Raw genomic sequence first — 25,815 nt, 5'->3', positions numbered from 1 at the left:
AAACTATTAGCAAACAAAATGTAAATATACACACATTCACTCTTATATGTCGAAAATTCTAAACAATTATTGCCTCATCACATTTGCTTTGGAATTATACAAATCACCTAAATGATACAAAAAATACTTTTTTTGAGGAAAAAGTGGAGTAGTGGGCTTTTCCAATGTTAAAACTGACACTTTGCACTTAAATTTACACTCTGCTTCTGTGAACATTAAACCCTGCACTGTAAAAAAATTATTGTCAAATTAACAGTAACTTACTGGCAACAATTATCCAGTAGATGCTGTATTTCATTCAACAGTACAATTACTGTAATACTAACTACAGTAGTGTTTAGCTTACTGTACTGTAGCAGCATTTTACTGTATTTTTTTACCATTTCAAAGTACAGTAGTATACTGTTGATTTTTAATAATACTGTATAGTATTATACAGTTATGAAATGTTACTTAAATCTTTTTATAGTGCTACTGTATAACGTTTAGAATTTGTAGAAAACCTGCAAAAGTGCTATTTCAACTGCTGATGGAAAATAGGAAAAAGAACAATTGAAGCTTTAATTGCACAAAAACAGTTTATTTAAAATTTTTAAACAATACATTAGTAAAAAAAATAATGACAAAAATCTAACTAACAAATTAAAAGACTAACAATTTATGATAAATCATTAAAATCACAGAAAAATACATTAGTAACAATAGTATATAATACAACAATAAAATGTTTTTTTAAAAACAAGACTAACAATTGATAATTAAAAAAAAAAATCACAGAACAATACATTAGTAATAATAATAATAATAGCATATAATACAACATTAAAATATGTTTTAAAAACAAGACTAAAGAACAATTTATAATTAAAAATTGAAATAACTGTGACATAATGCAACAAGAAAAATCTGTTTTTAAACACGACTAATTAATTTATAATTAGTAATTAAAATCAGTGAACAATTCATACAAAAATTAATAGGTAAAATACAAACTTACACAACACAGTAGAACAAAGAAAGAAGGTGAGGATGAAGGCCAAGTGAGGAGGGCTGGTGTCATGTGGAAAAAGTCACACTTCTGATAATCCTGCAAGAAATGATAAGCAAAAATCAATCGTTGAGGCCAAACATACAACTAATCATCAAAAACCTCACATTATCAACACCTTTAAATGATGGGATAGAAGCAGTTTCATCAGCTTCATGCTCGCAAATTATAAAATTTGTATTCGTCAGGATATTAATTAATATATCTCAGACTGTGTTTATTTTCAGTTGAAAGTGAACTAATCCGTTAAAAAGTAATTCACATTGTGATGTATCTGGTTGCACAAACAGAAAGCAATCATGTCAAGCAATTTTACAGTTACCTCAGAAAAGACATTTAATGAATATATAAACTGATATGATATGACTGATATGAAACATTTTATAAAGATAATTTTTGTCCATTTCAATCAGCCCTATGAAACACAAATGAGTGTAAACTCCATGAATGAAATGAGCACAGCACACCTGCAAATCAAATTACCACACTGCTGTTTCGGTGTGTCTTTCAGAAATCAGGTATCGTTTTACTTGTTTAAAGAAATGTTACAATTATAATTAAAAAAAAAAAAAAGTATATATATATATATATATATATATATATATATATATATATATATATATATATATATATATATACAGTACAGACCAAAAGTTTGGACACACCTTCTCATTCAAAGAGTTTTCTTTATTTTCATGACTATAAAAATTGTAGTGTATATAAATATATAAATAAATTCTGTGAGTTATACAAACCATATTTGTTAAATGAAAACTGTGAAGGGAACAGAATTACATTTTAAAACAGACTTCTCATTTTTTCACAAACATTTGGTTATTTCTGGCCTTTTCCACCATTTTTACGATTTTTCTAAATACAAATTCAGACACAAATAATTCTGATATTACTACAGATATTGGCTCCTTTGCAAACCCCTATTATTACTCTTACCTTAATGATTCTGCCAGCCATATTGTGCAAAATCCATGATGAAAGATGAAACTTGTGGGTTTAAGGCTGTGATTTTCCTCCCAACAATCCTCCCACTCTTTCTGCTCACCTGGAACTCAGAACTGCATTTCGAATTTTCAGGATTTATCCTAACAAGAAACCTCTAAATACAAAAAAAAAAATAAAAAGATTTGTTTTCACAATAGGTAGCATCATCTCTAATAAGTCATGTCACAATAAGGGATAAGCTCTAAACATTCATTTATGCAAAAGCTTGTTGGTGTTACTAGTGGAAATTAATTTGTAAAAGTGTGTGAATGAAGTGAAATTTGTTGGACTCTAGTCGTCTGATCTTTTTTTTTTTCAAGATGGAGTCTCATGAACCTAATAACATCCCTCTCGCCTGGTGTTAAAGGGTTTATTACTCACTCGTTCTACACCCATAAGACCTTCATTCATCCTCGGAACACAGATTAAGATATTTTTGATTAAATCCGATGGCTCAGTGACGCCTCTATACACAGCAATGTCTTTTATCTTTTATTTCGAATCAGTGATTCGGAGCGCCAAGGTCACGTGATTTCAGCAGTTTGGCATTTTGACACGCGATTCAAATCACTGATTTGAAACAAAAGATTTGAAGCAGTGTTTTGAAATCGCCCATCACTAAATATTGTTGAAAAGTCGTTATTGTATTTTTTAAGGCACACAAAAAGATTAATCCGTCGCTCTATAAAATTACGATTGAACCACTGAACTTACTTGGACTGTTTTAAATATGTTTTTAATACCTTTATGGATCTTGAGAAGTTCAATGATGTTGCTGTCTATAGAGCCCTCACTGAGCCATCGGATTTAATAAAAAATAACTTAATATGTGTTCCGAAGATGATGATATAGAACGGGGTGGCGAGCAGAGTTCAGATCCAATCCTACTTTAAACTCGCCTGTCTGTAGCTTAGTAACCCTTCAGACCTTGATTATCTTGTTCATGTGTGTTTGATTAGGGCTGAAGAAAAACTCTGCAGGGCTGCGGCTCTCAGGACTGATGTTCACTAACGCTACCCCTGTTAACATCAACGCCGCGGGCACTTCTTCTAAACTAACATTAACGCTATTACTGACATTTTGGTTTGCATAAAAAATAAAGATTTTTCACTTACAAGATATTTACGGCGAACTTTACAGACAGCGTCGAGAGGCGAAGGCGCCCTCAAAGTTGCTCAGAGAACTGAAAGTGTTCTTCACAAATTGGCAGTTTGTGGGTGTTTTTCGCGGTCATTTCGTATAACTGTATTTAAATTTACAGTAACATGTCGCAGACTACATTGAAAGAGTACTGTACACATACACTAGTAAAATGTTGAGTGTAAACCTTGAATATCGAAATAAAGGTCAGCTATTCTAAACTAACATTAAATCTTTTAGCTAGAATTAGCTAGAATGTCTGTATGTATGAAAATATTAATATGTATTACTCACCAGATGAAGCACGTTTCCAGGTCGCAGAGAAGACACGATGTTTCCAACATTACAGGAAAAACTCTTTCAAATGCGTTCTCTTGCAACCCCCACTGACAGAAATTAAGAGTGTTAATGCATAGCGCCCAGCCCTGAATGTTTTTTTTTATGTAGGAATAGCAGTTTTACCTGCGAAATGTGTGGTGTTTTTCGCGGTCATTTTGCACTGCTGTATTTTGATTCACAGTAATTGATAATTTCCCAGAATGCACTGCAATTCTACAGTAACATACTGTCAACCGTGTACACAGTACTCAAATGTTGATAATACAATATAATACTGTGAAAGCAACCAAATCTACAGTAACACACTGTACACAGGGTATACAGCAAGAAACTGTTGAGATCAACAGTATTATACTGTGTAAACAACAGAAATCATTTACAGTGTGTTGCACTGTTTGATTTTTGACATTTTGACATTGAGGAGCACTGTTAGACTGCTGAGGCAGAGCAGCCTAAAATGTAACTTTAACATCTTTTTGTCATCCTAACAAATGGAGCGTTGTGTAATGGAGTGCAGCATTATTCCAATGTTTATGGTGCTTACGACCCTGCTTTTACATTCAGAAGTACCATGAAATAAACACAGATGAACATCAGAAGGTATGTTGAAAGATAAAATTTCTCTATGATTTCTCTATATTGTAATCAATATGATCACACTTGTAATAATATAACTGTATGATTCTACTATCTTGAACTGTTCATTTGTGAAATTCGCCGTCTGTTTGATACGTCTTTAATTGATTTTTCTAGACAGTCACATTAATATTTCACAATATTACTGCTTTTGCTGTACTTTGGATCAAATAAAGGCAGGCTTCATGAGCAGAAGAGACTTCTTTCAAAACATTAAAAATCTTACTGTTAAAAAACTGTTGGCTAGTAGGCTATATAGATTACAGAAATGTTATATCGTAATGTTTTATATATATATATATATATATATATATATATATATATATATATATATGTGTGTGTGTGTGTGTGTGTGTGTGTGATTTCTGTCCCCCTCACTTCTGAAAAGATGGCTACACCCCTGTTTGACACTATTGCCACTATATGTCAGCAAGAAATTTTTGTGATCAGCTTAAATAAAATTTTATCAAATTTAGTATGATGACCCATTGTTTTATATATTATAATAAGTGTAAGTAATGCTCCTAAGTATGCTATTTTTACATTAAAAAAATATAGCTGTTACACTGAATGACAATTAAACATTATTTCACCCATATTTTACAGTTATATAAAATATATGTATATAACTTTACTTCTAAACCACAAGTGGTGATTGTTCTGACCTTCATGGGAAGGAAATTCCCAAGAATGGTCTGGAGCACTTGAAGTTTTCATGGCAAACTCCTGAGCTTTGGGAACTCAAAATGTATAAAAAAATAGCATAGAATCGAATGAGCTCATCAGTGGTTGCTGTACACTCACAAAGCTTGAATTTACAGAGAGCTGTAATTCAGAAAACACATGCATTCAAGGGACAAGATGGCCATAATGAAAGGAAAGGGCAAGGGTATGGTGGGTATGGTTGGTTCATAATTATTATCATTGCGCTGTTGCAGTAATTTTTAGAAAGAAATTCTTCCTCTATTGCAGTAAATAATATGAGGAGGCAAATCATTTAGCCCCTAAGTGAATAGACAAACTGAAAATATGCTAATGGCTGTACAGGTATGAAGAGAGAGTTAAGAGGATTTTTATTAAAAACATGTTTCTGTAGTGTGGAAAGAATTTACTTGGAGTTAAATCATTCTTGAGATTTGCAAGAAGTGTCTCAGTGTAAATTCCCAGGTAGTTAATTCCCAGGCACGGATAATAACAGTACTAATGAGCTTCTAAGCCCGGCAGATTCTGGTTCTCTTACGAGAGTTCTCTCGTACTGCGTCTTAGTTAAGACGCTACGGGAAAAGTCTCTTTTCACGATACACTGAAGCAAAAAATTATCCTTAATTTTGAATTATTGTAAAGCGCATTTGCAGCAGCACACAGCCATAGGCGAGACGGCTCGCTCGCTCATTGGCTGCTCTGCGGCAACTGCATAAGCCTATCGAGCGCAGGCTGATGCAACATCAGACCAATGAGGGTGCTTCGCGCCCTCCATGCCACTTCCCGCCGAAACGGGTGTGGCCTAGCCCTATAAAGGGAGCTCAAAAAGGCTGACTCACCTGATTTTTCATCTCTTCAGCGAAGCTCACGCATCACGAGAAGAAGCAACGCGTATTCTGATAAGCATCTCAGCAGGACGAGCCATTCCTGAAGCTGCTGGCCAACGCCGCCTTCCACTGCCGTTCCTGCTGCACTCTCCGGCGCCCATATCCTTTTCAATTCCTTTTATCCTGTGTGTGTTCGCCCTGCGACACACACTCGTAAAAGAGCTGCGTCTTTTTAAAGATGCCTTCTTGCGGCTCGTGCAGAGCCCCACTCAGCAAGGGAGACCGTCACGTCATCTGTGTCTCCTGCCTGGGTGAAGATCATGCAGCGCTCGCGCTCGCTGACGGCGGATGCCCTCACTGCGAGCTGTTGCCAATGGTGACTCTGAGGACTCGCTTGGCATTTTTCTCTGAGCCTGCATTCTCCGCTGCGTTGTGGGCGCCGTACAAAGCGCCGCTTCCAGCGGATTCCGGAACCGTCTCCAGCTCAACCGAGCTCCGAGGACTTCCGAGGAAGTCGATCTCAGGGCCGCGTTGGGGGAAGAGGACACGTGCTCTCTGCTAGCTTCGGGCAGTGAGGGCTGGGCGAGCTCCGGGGATCTCGCGCCTTCTGCTCAGAAGCCCAGCAGACGAGCTGACATCGAGAAGGAGCTGATGCGAGTGCTCACGCTGGCCGCGACGAGCCTCGGCCTCGAGTGGTCTGCACCAGCGCCCCCCTCTCGTTCCCGGCTGGATGGTAGTTTCCTTTCGGATGAGCGTACTTCTCCGAACTCAAAGCCCGCCTCATTTCTTCCTGAGCTTTACGAAGAGGTGGCAAAGGCTTGGAACGCTCCATATTCAGCGCGAACTCTTTCGTCTGTCTCACTAGCATTCTCCACACTGGATCATGCTAAAAACAGGAACTACCAGTCACTTCCGCCGGTGGAACATGCGATAGCGATGCACCTTTGCCCGCCCTTTGCTGGACGGCGGACGAAAGCGGTGTTGCCATCTAAAGCCTGCCGCATGATGTCATCTCTGCTCACGCGGATCTTTTCTGCTGCTGGGCAGGCTGCGTCTGCACTAAACACCATGGCCACGCTGCAGATATTCCAGGGTGATCTCCTCCGTAAGCCGGACGAGATGGGACCTGAGGCTATCTGTCTCGCGGATTTGAGGAGTGCTTCGGAACGCCTCCTGGTTTGGTCTCTGCGCAACTTGCGCTCGCTAAGAGCAGTTCATGTGCCTGGGCTACAGAATCTGGGTCCAGACAGACTGTCCAGAAACAACATTCCCACGGGCGAATGGTCTCTACACCCACAGACAGTCCAGCTGCTGTGGGAGAGATTTGGCAGGGCGGAAGTGGACCTCTTCGCGTCCCACGAAAACGCTCACTGCCCCGCGTTCTTTTCCAAGAACGAAAGCGCGCTGTCACAAAGGTGGCCACGCTGCCCGCTCTATGCTTTTCCCCCCGTCTCCCTCCTTCCGCAGGTGATAGAACGGGTGAGGGAAACAAGATGCTCAGTACTGCTTGTAGCACCACTTTGGAAGAACCAACCATGGTTTCCAGATTTGATGCAGTTATCAGACACTGCCCCGTGGCCAGTGCCGTCGAGGAGGGACCTCCTCTCGCAGGCCAGGGGCTCGATTTGGCACCCTCAACCGGAGTTGTGGTCCCTCCATGTGTGGGCACTCAACGGTTACCCGCTGATCTCTCAGTGGGAGTGCTAAATACTATCACTCAGGCTAGAGCTCCGTCGACTCGACGGCTATATGCCTCAAAGTGGTCAGTATTCTCTAGCTGGTGCACAGCTCGGGGATGTTCACCCCTTAGTTGTGAGGTGACGGAGGTTCTCTCCTTCCTACAGGAGCTGTTGGATAGGGGCAGAGCCCCCTCCACGCTCAAAGTTTACGTGGCGGCTATCGCAGCGTTTTCTGAGACAACGCTCGGTCAGTCAATAGGAAGGAACGATTTGGTCATCCGCTTCCTTAGAGGAGCTAGGAGGCTGAATCCTCCCAGACCTCCGTCAGTCCCTGTATGGGACCTCTCGACGGTTTTGGAGGCCATGAAAGGTTCCCCTTTCGAGCCTATCCAAATGATTAGCCTCAAATATCTGTCATTCAAGACAGTGTTCTCGTTGGTTCTCGCTTCAGTGAAGCGTGTGGGTGACCTGCACGCGCTCTCGGTGAGCCCGACGTGCTTGGAGTTTGGGCCTAATGACTCAAGGCTCATACTCAAACTTAGGCACGGTTATGTGCCGAAATCCCTCAACACACCGTTTCGGGCTCAGGTTATTTCCCTGTCTGCCCTGTCGGTGTCAGAAGAGGATGGAGACTCGAGTCTTCTTTGCCCCGTTAGGGTTTTAAGAACTTATGTGTCTCGCTCTGCTGTCTTTAGACAGACTGAGCAGCTGTTTGTCTCCTTCAATGGACGTTCCAAGGGAATGGCTGTTTCGAGACAGAGCCTATCCAGATGGATTGTTGACGCTATAGCGTTAGCTTACGCTTCCAGGGGCCTTCAGTGCCCACTGGGCGTCAGAGCACACTCCACAAGAGGCGTCGCCTCGTCGTGGGCGTGGTCTAGTGGGATCTCCTTACAGGATATATGTATGGCGGCAGGATGGGCCTCGCCGTCTACATTTATCAGGTTCTATAACCTAGAGGTTCCCGCCGCTGCAAGCAAAGCTGTTGTCGGTATAGTTGAATCAGGGTCCTGATTGGAACTCTGAGATCGCAAGCGCTATGCGCTGCCGACTGTTATATGGGCAGTATTGCGTAAGACCCACATTACCACATTGGTCAGGCCTTGCCTTGATTATGTGATGTCATATTGCCGCGTCTACGGACGCTGCTAGATATGGGATGGAGGGTCTCCCCCCTCCTGTTCTAGGACTCTCTGTGAGTCCCTCGGGTGATTGTGCACTGTAAATCCTGGGCGTCGCTTCCAGGTTTATTGGTGTGTGATCTCTGCACGCACGGCACTTTACATTGGGTTCCCGTAGCGTCTTAGCTAAGACGCAGTACGAGAGAACTCTCGTAAGAGAACGTACTCGGTTACTAACGTAACCTCGGTTCTCTCTAGAAGAGGGAACGAGTACTGCGTTCTCTGCCGTGCGTACGATTCACTCTGGTTCGCTTCGGCGATGAAATAAATCAGGTGAGTCAGCCTTTTCGAGCTCCCTTTATAGGGCTAGGCCACACCTGTTTCGGCGGGAAGTGGCATGGAGGGCGCGAGCGCCCTCATTGGTCTGATGTTGCATCAGCCTGCGCTCGATAGGCTTATGCAGTTGCTGCAAAGCAGCCAATGAGCGAGCGAGCCGTCTCGCCTATGGCTGTGTGCTGCTGCAAATGCGCTTTACAATAATTCAAAATTAAGGATAATTTTTTGCTTCAGTGTATCGTGAAAAGAGACTTTTTCCGTAGCGTCTTAGCTAAGACGCAGTACTCGTTCCCTCTTCTAGAGAGAACCGAGGTTACGTTAGTAACCGAGTACGTTTTCAGCCGTTTGACACTCTGGATTTGATCCTGGACCTTTGTTTCATGGGGTTCTGTTGTACCCAATGCTAATTCCTTAAATGTGCTCATCTACAGGATTTACAGCTGGACTACACCACACTTTGGAGAAAAGAATGAGACACAGTTATAGAGTATGAACCTCATACCACATCAAAGATGACTTAAGCTCTGTGTTCTTTTTTTATCTTTAATTCATTAAATAATTGGGTACTTGCAGGCTGGACAGTGGCATCAGGGCAGTCAAAAATTATTCAATTACCAATTCATTTTTCAACATAAACAGTATACTTTGAGAGTGCCTCTTCAACTATGCAGACTTCAAATAGTTAATATTAATAGGTTTAGCTACAAAAACAACAACAACAACAATAATAATAAATCATATGCCTGTCATGTTATTCTGATGATTGGGCTACATGTGTGCTGCTGTCCAAAAGCCGAGTTAGACCTAACCTAGACTTAATGATGGCCTGGGGTCATAAAATTCATTATGCATGGAAGTAGACTGTATATACCATAAGTCTACAGCATGATCTTTTGTGAGGGTAGTCAAAGTCCCTTTAATCCACCGACACTTTTAGTTTAACCTGAAGTTTTAAAATAACAAACTAACAGACCCTTTTCACAATGACATCAGCTAACTTCAGCTTTTCCTCAAAGCAGTTTAGAGTTATACCTTTACAATAGAGATTTCTTAGGAAAATGTGGGGGAAAAAAGTGAAATATAAAGGTGCATAATATGAATTAATACTAATAAAATTAATGTACTTACTGTTGGGTTATTTTACAAACAATATTCTACATCTGCTTTAGATGGTTGGGAGGCTATAGCTTGCAGCAACTGTAGCAATGTTATAGACTTGCTTTCAGATCTGTATGATAACGATTACGAACATACAGCACTGTATTGAGCAGCACATAAATTATTGAATGAAAAAGGCTTCTGTTACCACATATACATTTATATCTAATCAACTTCATCTGCAATAAAGACAGCAAACACTGTGCAAGAGTCATGGGAATCAAAAAGTACAGTATTTGGTAAGTTTGTTTGAGATGCCAGACACTTCTCCTTGAATGAGGGCAAGAGTAGACAGCTGCAGTCATTCTCTAATCGTATGTGTGACAGATGTATAAGTGTCTGGGTGAACTCCATGCTGGTAGCGATCATGCTTTACTAAGCAAATAATAAGTAAGAATACCCTGATTCAAGTCAGAATGGAAGTTGCGTGACGTCATGTGATAAAAATGGAAATAAATAGACTTCTGTTTCTACAGACAACATGTTAGGCCTTATGATTTCTCCTATTCTATTTCTATGAGGGAAAAAAATCCAGAAAAGAAATTTGAGCGTCAGGAGTGACGTCACGACCAGGAATTGATAAAAACCCCAACCGGAGCAACCAGTGTTAGCTTCGACAGTGCCGAAGCAAGTCGATCACAGGAATGAAGGAAGTATGGCAGGGAGACGCATCATCTCATTCCCTTCTCGGGGAACCAAAGTTACAGACGTAACCGAAACGTTCCCCATCGAGGGAGAGACGATGCGTCGATAACGCCTTGGGAACGAGAATACCCAAACCGCCATAATTACAAGTACCTGAGTGTCAGCCAGAAAGAACTAACACCTCAAGAATTAAAAAACCTGAGACCCGGGAGTAGCAACCAGGTCTAGGCTGTAAAACCTGACGAATGTGAGTGGAGAGGACCAGCCTGCCGCATCACGGACATCCCGAAGAGAGGCCCCAGATAATAAGGCTCTAGAGGCCGCCATACTCCTAGTAGAATGAGCTCTGACCCCCAAAGGGCATGGTAGGTCAGAAGACTCATAGGCAAGATGGATAGCCCCAACTATCCACTTACTAAGTGTCTGTTAAGTGGCAGGAAGACCTATCTTAGGTGACCCGAAACAAACAAACAGCTGATCGGATTTCCGAAAAGAAGAAGTCTGATGAACATAAGTGTCCAATGCTCGCACCGGGCACAAGAGGTTAGACTTTTCCTGGTCCAATGACGCAAACGGGGGAGGACAGAAAGTCTGCAGAACAATAGGTCTCGGAACAAAGGTCGGTACCTTAGGGACGTATCCCTGGTTAGGGTAGAGAAATGCTTTGACCATCCCAGGTGCAAATTTAAGGCAGGTGGGAGAAACCGAGAGAGCCTGAAGGTTTCCGACTCATTTAAGGGACGAAAAAGCAAGAAGAAAAGTAGTCTTAAACGAGAGAAACTTCTCAGAGACTAAATCTAGGGGTTCAAAAGGAGCACTAGAAAGGGCTTCTAAAACTATAGCAAGGTCCCAGGCCGGCACTCTAGTACGAGTTGCAGGTCTCAGCCTCAAGGTGCCACGAAGGAAACGAGAGATAAGAGGGTATCGACCCAGAGATGCACCACCCACCGGGGCGTGGAAAGCCGAAATGGCCACCATGTAAACCTTTAAGCTGGATGGACATAGACCAGAAGTGAAGGGGTCTTGTAAAAACTCAAGAACTGAGCCAACAGAGCAGTGGATGGGGTCACACTGATGTTGGTAACACCAAGTAGAAAAACCAAGTAGAATTCCATTTGAGTCTATAAAGTTTCCTCGTAGCTGGAGCTCTGGAGCTAAGAATGGTCTCCACAACCTCAGTTGAGAGACCACTCTCTATGAGTTGCGCCCCCTCAGAGGCCACACCCAAAGCTTCCAAATCTCTGGCCGGGGGTGAAATATAGTGCCCCCGCCCTGAGATAGAAGGTCTTTCCTGATTGGGATCTCCAAGGGAGGACCGTCGAGGAGATGAATCAGGTCCGCAAACCAGATTCGACTCGGCCAGTGTGGAGCTATGAGAAGTAGACTTACTCCGTCCTGGCGGACTCTCTCCAGAACTCCTGGGAGCAGAGCAACAGGGGAAAAGCGTACAGACGTAGCCTCTGCCACGTCTGTACCATAGCGTCCAACCCCAGGGGGGCTGGATGAGTAAGGGAGAACCATAGTGGACAGTGCGTCGTGTACTGAGACGCAAATAGATCCACTTCTGCTTGGCCATAAAATTCCCATATGAGCTCCACCACCTCGGGGTGAAGCCTCCATTCCCCTGGCCTCAGCACCTGCCTCGACAGGGTGTCTTCTCCAATATTCTGAGTCCCTGGTATATACACTGCCCTCAGAGAACGTAATTTCCCCAGGGACCACAGGAGGATCTGGTGCGCTAATTTGCAGAGTGTGCGCGAGCGCAGACCCCCCTGACGGTTGATGTAAGAGACCACCGATGTATTGTCTGTGCAGACTAGCACATGATGGTCCCTCAGGTCTGGCAGGAAGTGCCTCAAAGCTTTGAAGACAGCCATAATCTCCAGGCAGTTGATGTGCCAGGAGTGATGATGGCTCTCCCACAGACCCTGAGCTGAGCAGCCTTCCATTACCGCTCCCCAGCCGGTAAGGGAAGCATCTGTCGAGATAGTAACCCGATGACAAAGAGCTCCCAATACCGGACCCTGGGACAGGAACCAGTGTTCTCTCCATATGACCAAGGCGCGGAGACACCGCTGCATGATCTTGATCGTACAAAGTGGGTTTCCCCTTGGGGAGAACCCTCTGGTCCTGAGCCACCACTGTAAAGGTCTCATGCCCAGCAGGCCAAAGGGGATCACATTGGACGCTGCTGCCATTAGACCCAACAATCTCTCGAACTGTTTCACAGTGCGTGACTGGCCTAGCTTTAGCTCTGATGTGGTTGTGAGGATATTGGCTATACGAGTGGGCGAAAGAGCGGCTCGCATCGTGACCGAATCCCATACCACCCCAAGAAAAGTGGTCCTCTGTAATGGAGATAGCACACTCTTCTTGGTATTGAGCCTCAAACCCAACTTCTGCATATGAGCGAGGACGACATCTCGATGCCGAACCGCCAACTGTTCTGATTCCGCTAAAATCAACCAGTCGTCCAAGTAATTCAGAATACGTATGCCCTGCAGCCTGAGCAGGGCCAGAGCTGCATCTACGCACTTCGTGAATGTGCGGGGTGAGAGAGCTAGACCGAAGGGAAGTACCCGATACTGGTATTATTTGCCCCCGAAAGAAAACCTTAGGAGCTTCCTGTGCTGAGGGAGGATGGAGATATGGAAGTACGCAACTTTTAGGTCTATCGTGATGAACCAATCCTCGGATCTGATTTGAGTCACGATCTGTTTGAGTGTCAGCATCTTGAATTTTAATTTCTGAACTGTACGATTCAACAGACGAAGATCTAAAATGGGACTCAGCCCTCCATCCTTTTTTGGAACAATGAAATAACGGCTGTAAAAACCCAATGTCCTGTCGGGAGGATCCACCTGCTCTATAGCATTTTTCGCTAAAAGAGATTTTACTTCTTGCTCCATGACCAGAGCTTGCTCGGGATGCACTACTGTGAGCAACACCCCATAGAAGCGTGGGGACGAGAACCGAACTGGATTCTGTAACCCTTCTCTACTATCTGCAGGACCCAGGACCCTGCCTTGCACGCCCAGCAGCCTCAGGAGGATTAGATCGGCGAGGGGGAAAACTTTTAAAGCTTCAGATTGCTTTTTATTTTCTTGAAATCTTTCAACCACTTCATTCACAGCATCACCAAACAGACCTTCATGAGAAATGGGAGCGTCTAAAAGAAAAGATCTATCTTTATCTTTAATATGAATTTAATATGAAAGATTAAGCCAAAGATGTCTTTCTGTAGAAACCAAAGCAGCCATAGATCTACCAATAGCACGTGCAGTTTCTTTAGTCGCCCTGAGTGATAAATCCGTAGCCCGACGAAGTTTACGAATTTCGTCACGGCTGACTCCCTCACTGTTATCTAAATCCCCCAGCAGCTCAGCCTGATAATCCTGAAGCAAAGCCATCGAGGGAAGGCAAGCTCCTTGTGGGCAAAATCGGGTTCTTAATAGATGATGCTGAACCAGGGGAAAGATAGCTCGCGAGCGTCTGTTCCGCCCAGGGCATCGCTTCATAACCATGAAGGTGAAAAGATTTTTGGCTGACATCTCAGATGATAGTTTTGAAACAGATCTGAACTGAGGTTTTATTTTAGAAGATTTGTCATATACGGTAGTTTACAGCAGATCTCTGTTCCAAATCCTAGTGCATTGTCTTGCTGTCTAACACCAACAAATACACTGTTTTCATGCTACACAACTGTCTGTCAACTCTTTTCAGACAGATCTAGATATTTTACATGATAACCATCTTTCAGGCATCTGTGACACACTGATGCTTCTCTCAAATTGAAATTATAATTCAAATATAGTGGTCTTCACTCATGTAAACAAGGAACGATTTTCCTGTGATTTGCAGCTTTTGTCTGTGATTACCTGTTGGAGACAGGAAATTCAGGGCAAAAATCTCATATAACCTTGCAGATGACAGATTTTTAATACAAAGCCTTACATGAAGTAAGGCTAATGGAAGTCGTGGCCTAATGGTTAGAGAGTCAGACTCACAATTGAAGGTTTGTGAGTTCGAGTCTCGGGCCGGCAGGAATTGTGGGTGGGGGGAGTGCATGTACAGTGCTCTCTCCACCTTCAATACCACGACTGAGGTGCCCTTGAGCAAGGCACCGAACCCCCAACTTCTCCCCGGGCGCCACAGCATTAAATGGCTGTCCACTGCTCTGGGTGTGTGTTCACAGTGTGTGTGTTCACTGCTCTGTGTGTGTGCACTTCGGATGGGTTAAATGCAGAGCACGAATTCTGAGTATGGGTCACCATACTTGGCTGAATGTCAGGTCACTTTAGTTAAAAAGAATGTCACATCACATAAAGCGCACAAGAGAATCGACACAGTCAATTTCTTTCGAGTTTTTCATTAGCATGTTGCTAACAACTTAAAGGGAACCTCATAAGTGGTTCACCTGATTAAAAATCAATTGATGTCTTACAGTAAATGTATATTGGAGGTTTGTTTTTATTTGTATCGTTTAATTTGTTTTATTATTGATTTTATCAAATTTACCCTGTGCTAGAATTAATTCAAATAAACTTTACACTTTTACATTATCTTTTTTTTTTTTTTTCAAAAGTTTACTTTAAATGTCGATTTATATAAAAAGTCATCATCAAGCAGAAAATGATAAATGGAATGCAAACATTTGTCCATTTGCTTAAATCAGCTGCTGTAGTCAACGAGTTAATTGGTTTGTTTTGCAGCCAAAGTGAAAAGCTGTATGTGTTTGTGTGTGTGCGCACACGTAAATATAAATAATATGTTAAAAAATCTTAAGGCAAACATGATAATTTTATTACGTAGATGTGTCCCAGTGCTTTTTGTGGATATGAATCATGCAATTTCTATGAATTAATTTAAGACACTCCACAGCTTATGGGATAAACTGTATTTCTAGCACACATGGAGAAATTAAGTACCTTTATGAAAATATCAGGTTTCATAATGATGATCATCAAATTAATCAATTCAATCAGATATGTAGAGTCTTGAGATAAACACAAGACATCATTTACCAAGTAATTTAACACATTATTATTAGTTTTTTTTCTTTTCACTAAATATTTTTTTTGTATACAAGTTACCAGTTAACAGTAAACACACACACACGCGCGCACACACACACACACACACACACACTCAAAAAATCCATACAGGTGTGGGACAAAATTGAGTGAATTAAATAATAAAATAATTTGTATTTACTGCAGCCATTCTTTTAAATAAATTATCAATTTAAAATGGGAAGGTCTAAAAATATTAATTTATTAATTGTTGCATGAATACTTGCAATAGCAAAGTAGACACACAAGTGAACAAGGTCCTTTAATGACCTTGATTCTTTAGCAGAAGGTTTACATCACCATATGTTCTGTTCAATATCCCTCATAGCAATTATTATTATTATTTTTATTTTTATTTTTTTTTTTACTCTAATAGCATTGCAACATTTCAAACTCAATTAGCTGCTTTGGGAGCATATGCAATTTATTGACAACATTTGAGTCAGCATCTACAGTATTCTCCCACCCCCTAACTTAATCCAGGTTACACAAATTTGCTGTTTATATATGCAACCTCCTATAAAATGGATCTGCAAATCGGAAATGACAGATTTAGTAAAAGCAATGACCAACTTCTGGCTCACTGTCACAGGTTTTCCCCCAGTGGATTAATTTGTCATGAACATTAGGGATATCATGCTTCAAAAGTGAATATGAGAGCCATCGGATTGTCAAAGAAAGGGCACTGGGGATTTGCAGAGAAAGAGAGGGAGCCAGAAGAAAAGAGCGAGGGGGTAGAGTGAGATGGATGTGCTAACGTGTGACACTAAACCTCAGCTGTTGTCTCTGAAGGCAGGGTAATAAAACAGATTAGAGAAAACACTGCCGTAAAAGTGTGACATAGGCATGTTCTTTTATTAGGATGGGTTTCTCTCATAATAGAATACGATCCATGAGAATAACTGTGTTTTCAACAGTCTAGAATTCAGTGGTGCAGACATCCAGTCCTGCCTCTAGGCAAAGTCTGAGTTTTCACGTTGGTCATGATAGAATTCACTTTCATTTTCATTTTGGAAAATCTTTCGACACCTGGAGAGAATGTTGTGGGCATACCTGTGAAGATTTATTCTTGGGAATTTGTATTGTCTCTGAGAGAGCATCTGCACTTCTCGGGAGGACCTGCCGTTTCAAATGGGTATTCCCCATCAATATTAAAGAATGGACAAAGAGTGAAACACTACAACATAAAGGTAGAATAAAGAAACAGGGTTCAGGAGGTGGCAAACTAAAAACAGACTGCGCCAGTAAGGCACTTGTCATCCTATTCCTGTGATTACCCTTTGTAATGTCTGATCCTTAAATAATAAATTGGATGAACTAACTATAATGGTTTAGACATACAATTTGTTCTTATGTAGTTATTTAATATGTTATCAGAAAAATAACCTCAATGTTTATTTAGATGGTTATACCCTCATTAGAGTGGACCGGGTGTAATAGAGCAGCAGGAAAATCAATTTGTTGTGGACTTTGCCTATTTTTGGACAAGAACTAGGCAACTCAATGTAAATGATTTGACAAGAGTTGCACCCGTGATTACGAGATAATTTCAGCTGTAATAAGATCGGACAGATGATAGTTATCCTTGTTTATGTGCCACCAGGACCAAAAAAACACTGAAGTGGCTAACAAATCATAAAATGCTTCAATGACGCTTTGGAGAGGTCTGCAGATCAGCCGTTGTTGATCCTTGGAGACTTAAATACTTGCTATATATCTGCACATCTTCCAGCTCTTCAGCAATATAGCACATGCTCGACATGCTCAACACGTATTTTGGACAAATGTTTTGGAAATATTTCAGATGCCTATAATGCAGTACCGAGACCTGCTTTAGGCAAATCCTGGCAAGTCAGGGGAAATACCTGAACCAGTTGCATTGACTTCTGCTTTGGCAAAATGAAGGGAAAGAATTTAAGTAAGAATATTATATCATCATTGAGTAATATTTTAGATCCCTGTTTTATTAACAGTGCTTTTTAATGCCTTGTATTTTCGGTACTTGCATTCTAGAAGCTGGAATTCAACATACTGTAGTTGTTGATATAATCTGTGAATATTTCAATAAAAAAAAAAAACATTCCACACACATTTCCATAATTAAATATTCAATAATTAATACTCAACTTCCAGATATCACTTTCAAAATATTCAGTCTGTCTAAAAATATGATGTATAATATTAGAAAGGCAATTTTCAGTCAATTTTATTTCACTTTACAAATTCGCTTCCACAAATCCAGTGGTTAAAATTCAGCATTGCACATCTGGGAACTGCAGGAATAGCCAACCCATTCTCACTCCAAAGGCGTCAAAAACCAAAGCATGGTCAAGCGCCCCTAGCATCACTTTTATGACGCCAAATGTGCCTCTCGGCGTCGAAATATCGATGCACTACGTCCTTCATTGCTTTTAGTGGGAAACTTTTGGCGTCAGAATTTCAACGCGAGGACATGAGATGTTTATCGCTATGAAATCACGTTCAAGAAGTCTCATTCAGCACACATCGCGATATTTGCTATCAGTTCCACAGTTTGGGTGAGTAGTCGTAAATACGCTCTTTTAATGCCTTTTATAAAATGTATTCTGTCATCTTTATTAATCAGATTAGCACCATATGTTTAATCGCTGTATTATATCGGTCATCCGCGGCTGTCTTTGAGTTTCATTGTGTTTAAATAAATGCACACAGCTGCTAATTAGTGTGATTAAACTCTATCGGTCACGTGCCGTGCCATAGACCTTCGAGCCGTTTTATATTCATTTCAGGATCAATGATGTAAGTTGTATTTTTAGTAAAATCATGGTAATCACGACACTTACAATAGTAATAAATGAAATGTGAAGTTAAAACACAGTAAACGGGACATTAGTATCTGTAATTGTAGTTTTACAATGGTATATTAATAATCAATACAACAATAAAATAATCACCAAACCAGCTATGTTTGTATCACTGTAATGTTTTTATGTGCTTTTATATGACAGATATCCCAGTAATCATATGTTCTTTATCATGCTTTTAATACCTTTTAATGTAAATCCAAAAAAATAAATAAATAAAATAAATAAATAAATAAATAATAAAAAATGTATTTTTCCATCTTGCAGTTCATTCATATCAGTTTATATCTAAATATTTTGCTCACAGATCATTATTAACATTTGGTATATAATTCAATTTTTTATTATTTTTTTTAGCTGAAAAGACGTAAAGGAAGCAGTCAGCCCAGTGGTGTTTCTGGAGAGGTATTCCTTCAGAAATGGAGAAGGCAGAAAGCTGTGGAGGCAGACATTTGCAGCAGTAAGTCTGTGATAGTTTGTCCCTTTTATCAAACATTCCTGTTGTTATAATTTGTACAGCATTTGTTGTTTCTTAAACTGTTGCACTGTCCAAATACCCACACTTGCCATCTTTGCACTTGACCACTTGATTACTTATTTGACGTCTTTCCTGTATTTGGCCTAGTGTTCAAGTGAGCATGATGACCACAAGTTTGTGTCGTACTTTTCATGACCTGATGGTAGTGGTTCCCAATCCTGGTCCTGGAGAACCCCAGCACTGCACGGTTTTGGTGTCTCTCTTATCTGACAAACACACTTTTGAGGTCTTGGAGTCTTCACTGATGAGCTGATGAGTTGAATCAGGTGTGTTTGAATAGGGAGAAATCTCAAATGTGCAGTGTTGGGGTTCTCCAGGACCAGGATTGGGAATCACTGCCTTATGGGACACTTATGTGTTTACAGAGATTTTTAATATCAAATTATCAATATTTCACATACTGTACATTGGACAGCTTTCCGTGACCTCTTGTGAGATCTCGGCAAAAAGTCTGACGATTTATTCCAAAACATGATGTATGATGGGATACACTAAGCGTTGTATAGTGCTCCGGAGCAGTATTGGAGAGGTTTATTGTGTGTTAAGGACGCTGTGCTTTGGCATTATTAAGACCGGGGACACTCTTGTGCACACACTGTCACGTACACACACTCTCAAGTGGCCAAGACTACAAGTGTGGGTATCTGGACAGGGTCAAAGTCTTAAAAATGAACCCTAAACAAAGTCGCACATCACAGTCTTAATAATTCAGTTTAACACTTGTATGATATTGTCTCATCTGCTACTATCTAAACTACATTACCCACAAGCCTCCGTCATTCTATCTATGGAAAGGCAAAACTAGGCGCTGTTTTTTGTAGTTCATTGAAGTTATGCTTAGGGTTAGGATCTCGCTAAAGATGTCATTTTTCTCAAGATAGCAACACTTCCTCTTCAGGAACTCGAGCTGCGCGGAACAACACTTTGGGGAACGCGCTTAGCTTGAGCAACTCTGAATATCGTGTGTTATCAGTCCAATGGAAGAGCGTGGTGTCACAGGCGGGGTGACGTAAGCGACCAGGAAGCTATAAAAGCACGTGCCACAGAGCTGGCGTCAGCTTCGAGTACCAGCAAGAGCCGGCAGGGGTGCCGGGGGTATGGCTCCGAGACGCAGCGTCTCGTTCCCTCAAGAAACTATGGTTACATACGTAACCTAGAGACGTTCCTCTTCAGGAACTCGAGCTGCGTCATTTTTCTATGCTTTGGTCAAGCCAGGTGCAAACTCGAGATAAGTGGGGGCCACAGAGAGTGCCTGAAGATCTCTTACTCTCCGCAGAGAGGTGATAGCCAACAGAAAGGAGGTTTTAAGCGTAAGATGTCTGTCTGAAATATCTTGAATGGGTTTAAACGGGGGTTTGCACATTGCCTCTAACACCACAACCAAGTCCCATGGGGGAATACGGGACCGTACTGGAGGTCTCAGCCTCAGCACACCGCGGAGGAAACGTGTAACTAGGGGGTGTCTTCCCAAAGACTGGCCATCTACAAGGGCGTGGTAGGCCGCAATGGCCGCCACGTAAACCTTCAGCATGGAGTGGGTCAACCCTGCAGAGAGCCTGGCTTGTAGAAACTCCAGAACTGTACCAACTGGGCAGTTTGCTGGGTCTAGCTGGCGGTCTCTGCACCATGAGGTGAAGAGTTTCCACCTCAGGGCGTACAGTTTCCTCGTTGAGGGAGCTCTGGATTGGAGGATGGTCTCAACAACTTCGGTTGAGAGACCAGCTGCTAATAGTTGTGCCCCCTCAGGGGCCACACCCACAGCTTCCACAACTCCGGGCGAGGGTGAATTATCGTGCCCTGCGCCTGTGAGAGTAGGTCTGTCCTGATCGGTATCTCCCATGGAGAGCCGTCGAGGAGCGAGAACAGGTCTGCGAACCATACTCGGCCCGGCCAGAACAGGGCTACTAACAACAGACGGACCCCGTCCCGGCGTACTCTCGCCAGAACTCCCGGGAGCAGAGCAATAGGGGGAAAGGCGTACAGATGAAGCCTCGGCCAGGTCTGTACCAGATGCCCCGAGAGAGCGACGAGGGAGGAACTTATGGAACGCTGCCGCTTGTTTTCGGGCCTCCTGAAACCTGTCGACGACAGAATTGACTGCGTCGCCGAACAGGCCAGTCGGCTGAATCGGGGCGTCCATGAGGCAGACCCTGTCCCGCTCTTTCATATCGGACAGGGTCAACCATAAGTGCCTCTCTGCGGCCACCATAGCTGCCATGGACCGCCCAATGCTTAGTTTAGCCACCGCGCGAGTAACCACCTCCAAGAGCTCCTCATATTGTGGTGAATGGGGTGGCGAATCCCTGTCGACAGACTCCACATCGACCTCCTCGGAGGAAGAGAGGCGGAGCGTCGATCCCTCTCCCTGAGTGGAAGGAACCACAGAGCGTGCTTCGACTCCAGAGATTGGGCGCCTGATCTGGCGGAAGTAGAAGGAGATAGGGACTGGCCCGTCTCCATTCCCTCCACCAATCCACTTGCGAACCCCACGAGTGCAGCTGCCGTTCTGCCTCGGCAGAAGTGGGACCAGCACCGCGGGGAACGCTGGCGAAGGCCCCCTCCTCGAAGAGGGCCCTCCGGGAACGAAGCAGCCGCACCAACATACGCTCACAGTGCGGACAGTCGGCCCCCTCGAGAGCCGACTCAGTGTGCTTCGCTCCCAGGCAAACCATGCATAAGCTGTGTGTATCCCCACCCGTTATATATCGCAGGCAGGGAGGAACACACAACCTATAACGTGATTTGGAATCGCCTTCACTATGTTTTTATTTCGCCTTGCTCTTCGGCATGTCTAGGAGCTCTAACTGGACAGACAACAGTAAATAAGACTCACAAGACAAACAAGTGACATTCACACACAGAGCGCTTGCTGAAAGACGTGAAGCTGACGCCAGCTGCGTGGCACGTGCCTTTATAGCTTCCTGGTCCTTTACTTCACCCCGCCTGTGACGTCACGCTCTTCCATTGGACTGATTACACACGATATTCAGAGTTGCTCAAGCTAAGCGCGTTCCCCAAAGCGTTGTTCGGCACAGCTCGAGTTCCTGAAGAGGAAGTGTTGCTATCTTGAGAAAAATGACTTCTTTAGCGAGATCCTAACCCTAAGCATTTAACTTCAATGAACTACAAAAAACAGCTCCTAGTTTTGCCTTTCCATAGATAGAACGACGGAGGCTTGTGGGTAATGTAGTTTAAAACTTTTTATTAACGAAACGAAATAAATTATTTATTTTAAGGAAACCTGGATATCTAAATATGTTCATTGTGCAAACCTCTATGATATATTTGAGAGGCAGGCTGAAATGTGGTATTTTACAGTGAGCAATATTTAAAATGCCTTTATGCCAGCTTTCCATTTAATTTCTGAAAACTGAGCTCAACATTATTTTATCAGCATTGCATAAGTAATAATCCTGCCCATTTTCTCTTTGATATGTTAATTGGACTCTGATTTACAGCCATTTGAAATGTACAGTTTTGGGCTCTTCCAGGGAGTGCTACTGGGCCCCTGGGGGTACAAGGGCAGTAAAACCTACATATATGTATTCTCCTCATCATGGACAACAAACTGAGCTGAGTCACATTTATATCTGACAGTTTTCACAGTCCTCTGTTTTCTATTCTTACATCATGGCTATTATACCTTTTGACAGGACATTGTGAGGCCATCTGATGAAACATGGAAAAATTAGAAAGAAATGATTTAATAATGAAAATAATAGATTATTTCTTTGATTTTTGAAGTAAATGGCAATAAATATAATGGATGAACCTGCAACAACTTGCCTTTATCTATTCCCCACTGTTACGCAGTAATCAAGGACAATTTATACACATTGTGATACTTCACTATTACACAAGGACAAATTCATGCAGTGCTAAGAATATTAATATATATATATATATAAACTAATTAGCAAAAATCAGTGTAAAAATGTCCTCCTCACCCCCGTATCTTGCTCTTCATGTGCTTGACATCAGTAATGTGCATGCTCTTGGTTTGAATACAGTACAAGATCCACGTTGATCATTCCTGCTACATTCTCAGTTATCCCTCAAGTGTTTGTACTGTAACAATCAAGCCCATGGCACCATCTTGTAATGCAAAATAATTAATCTCGTAACTCCCTTTATTTCACAAAAAAATTGCATATTTGTTACTAAAATATAAAAAATAACTTTCTGGTGTACTGATGTCCCAGATGTTATTAATCCGATCAAAAATGTTTATGTCTTAAGTAAAAAATAATCCCAATAATTAATGTGTAGTTTTTCCAAGTCTAAAATAAACACATATGAGCCTACCTAGTAAAATGATGTATTTACCAAGAATCTTCAGAACACAATATTCACCATTTTCATTTTATTGAAGCATAGACTATAAAGTTGATAAAGTAGCATCAAGACAAATAAGATTCAAGGAAAATAATTATCATCAAAAATACATTAACCTCATATATTAATCAGTTCACACAGATGAGTGATGAAATGTCCTTAAAAGTCACACAGTCCCATCCAGTCAACTGTGATACAGATCATGTGATACATATAAGACATTTGATACTGTTTCAGAAAATAATGATTCCTTATCATCGCATCTAAACTGGTTTCATCTCCCCATCATTGATCTTCTTCTCTCTTGTCTGGAAACGGTTTGTGGTTGATATCCAGCACTGATGTGGTGTAGCTTTTTCTCAGCCAGAGGATCTCTCAGTCCTAAGATCCCAGACCTGGTCAAAGTAAAACAAACAATCCAGATGAAGTTGTTTAATGGACAGAGAGCTCAGCTTATGTTCTGTGTGATTTTAGCAGGGTGAGCAACTATGACCCTTGTAGTACTGTACACTTACCATTCTTCAAGCTGCTTTAAGACCTTTTGAGAAGCTTTTTCTTTGAAGACAATTTACCACATCCTCTTGTTTCACTCCTTTCAAGAGCATCACTTGGTCAAAATCCCTCAATTGGCTGATGAGATCATCTGTACAAATTAAAATACTGCAATAAAAATTTCATTCTGCAAGAATTAAGAAAAAGTTACAGAGGTAAAGGACTTGCTCATGAGACTCCATTAGCATGTGTAGTTCTCAGAGACTGGAGTTTTTGCCTCTAGAATGCATCTATTGTTGCAGTAAATGTGTCTTTTTTCCTCTAGAATCTTTCTCCAAAGTTCCTGACTTCTCTCACAAATGTGTTTTAGTCTGTGCAGTGTAAGGCCTAGCTTCAAACCAATCAACTGTCAATTCACAATTTATAACATAACATTTACAAAACAATGAAATAATGTCAATTGGTGTTTATATCAACTAAACCAATTTCATGATACTTGTCTGCTTTTAAAACAGGTGGTGTGGTTTTAAAAACATAAGATCAAAAATGTCCAGTCACACTTTGCTAACATGCTGTAATTGTAATAGTATATAAAAAAAAAATCAAGGCTGACATGAACAGTCCTGTGAGTGATCATCATAAAATGTTGTATAACACAGCATTGCTTCAACACAAACATACCAGAGGACTTCTGTTTGCTTGAGCACAAGATGACCGTCTTCATTTCTCATCCAGAGAGCAAATAATTTCCTTGGTCTTCCTTCTCTTCTGTGAAACAAGATAATCTATACTTACTCTGTGTGCAATTAATATTGCTCATTAAACATATAATTACGTTAATTTAAAATAAGATTCAGACCAGAGCGTTTGATGAGTAAATGTTGATTCAAAAAAACTCTAAACAAATGTACCTTGGAAGAGCTGTCTCAGAGTCTCAGTAATAGCTCTTTTAGTTTTTAGGAAGGTTTGTGAGGGTTGGCTCTTAAAAGAGCTGTTGAGCTCTATATTGTAGACCTGAAAAAGAAGAACAGCATTATCTGCAAACAATCCTGTAAGACAGAAAGGAAGGAAATAGTATTAATTACGTGCAACTTGTACATTACACTGGGTTTTGTTTAGACCATAAAAGCAGCCTCTGTAAAGATGCTGTATAATTAAATGTTAAATTCATCCATTATTGAAAGAAAGTAATTAATAGCAAGCTATAGTCATATAAATTCTTTTGATAGTGTCAGATGAGACAATATCATACAAGTGTTAAACTGAATTATTAAGACTGTGATGTGCGACTGTGTTTAGGGTTCATTTTTAAGACTTTGACCCTGTCTAGATACCCACACTTGCAGTCTTGGCCACTTGAGAGTGTGTGTATGTGACAGTGTGTGCACAAGACTGTCCCCGGTCTTAATAATGCCAAAGCGCAGTGTCCTTAACACACACTTAACCTCTCCAATACTGCTCCGGAGCACTATACAACGCGTAGTGTATCCCATCATACATCATGTTTTGGAATAAATCGTCAGACTTTTTGCCGAGATCTCACAAGAGGTCACGGAAAGCTGTCCAATGTACAGTATATGAAATATTGATAATTAGATATTAAAAATCTCTCTACACACTTAAGTGTCCCATAAGGCAGTGGCTCCCAATCCTGGTCCTGGAGAACCCCAACACTGCACATTTGAGATGTCTCCCTGATCAAACACACCTGATTCAGCTCATCAGTGAAGACTCCAAGACCTCAAAAGTGTGTTTGTCAGATAAGAGAGACACCAAAACCGTGCATAGCTGGGGTTCTCCAGGACCTGGATTGGGAACCACAGTCATCAGGTCATGAAAAGTTCAACCCACATTTGTGGTCATCATGCACACTTGAACACTAGGCCAAATACAGGAAAGACGTCA

At 41.5% G+C, this 25,815-nt stretch overlaps 2 long non-coding RNA genes across 4 annotated transcripts in view; both read right to left on the bottom strand.

The window, feature by feature from the left end:
- The window catches only part of LOC132151380 (uncharacterized), a 162,843-nt gene that overhangs the window by 136,006 nt on the left and 1,022 nt on the right, over window positions 1-25,815 (bottom strand). Inside the window, exon 3 of one of the 3 annotated variants that reach the window (XR_009436399.1) lies at window positions 24,835-24,959. The exons of 1 other annotated variant lie outside the window; for it this stretch is intronic. This is a non-coding gene — a long non-coding RNA (uncharacterized LOC132151380). Of the gene's footprint in view, window positions 1-24,834; window positions 24,960-25,815 lie in introns of those variants that run through there. One more of the 3 variants, XR_009436397.1, reaches the window with a different exon arrangement.
- On the bottom strand, window positions 23,432-24,157 carry LOC132151378 (uncharacterized). The gene is made up of 2 exons (XR_009436394.1): window positions 23,934-24,157; window positions 23,432-23,813 (listed from the first exon to the last, which is right to left on the bottom strand). It is a non-coding gene; the product is annotated as an uncharacterized LOC132151378 (long non-coding RNA).

The sequence above is a fragment of the Carassius carassius genome, chromosome 10, assembly GCF_963082965.1.
Source record: "Carassius carassius chromosome 10, fCarCar2.1, whole genome shotgun sequence".
Classification (NCBI taxonomy): domain Eukaryota; kingdom Metazoa; phylum Chordata; class Actinopteri; order Cypriniformes; family Cyprinidae; genus Carassius; species Carassius carassius.
The sequence above is the reverse complement of the archived record's forward strand: the minus strand, read 5'-3'. Positions and strand labels throughout refer to the sequence as shown.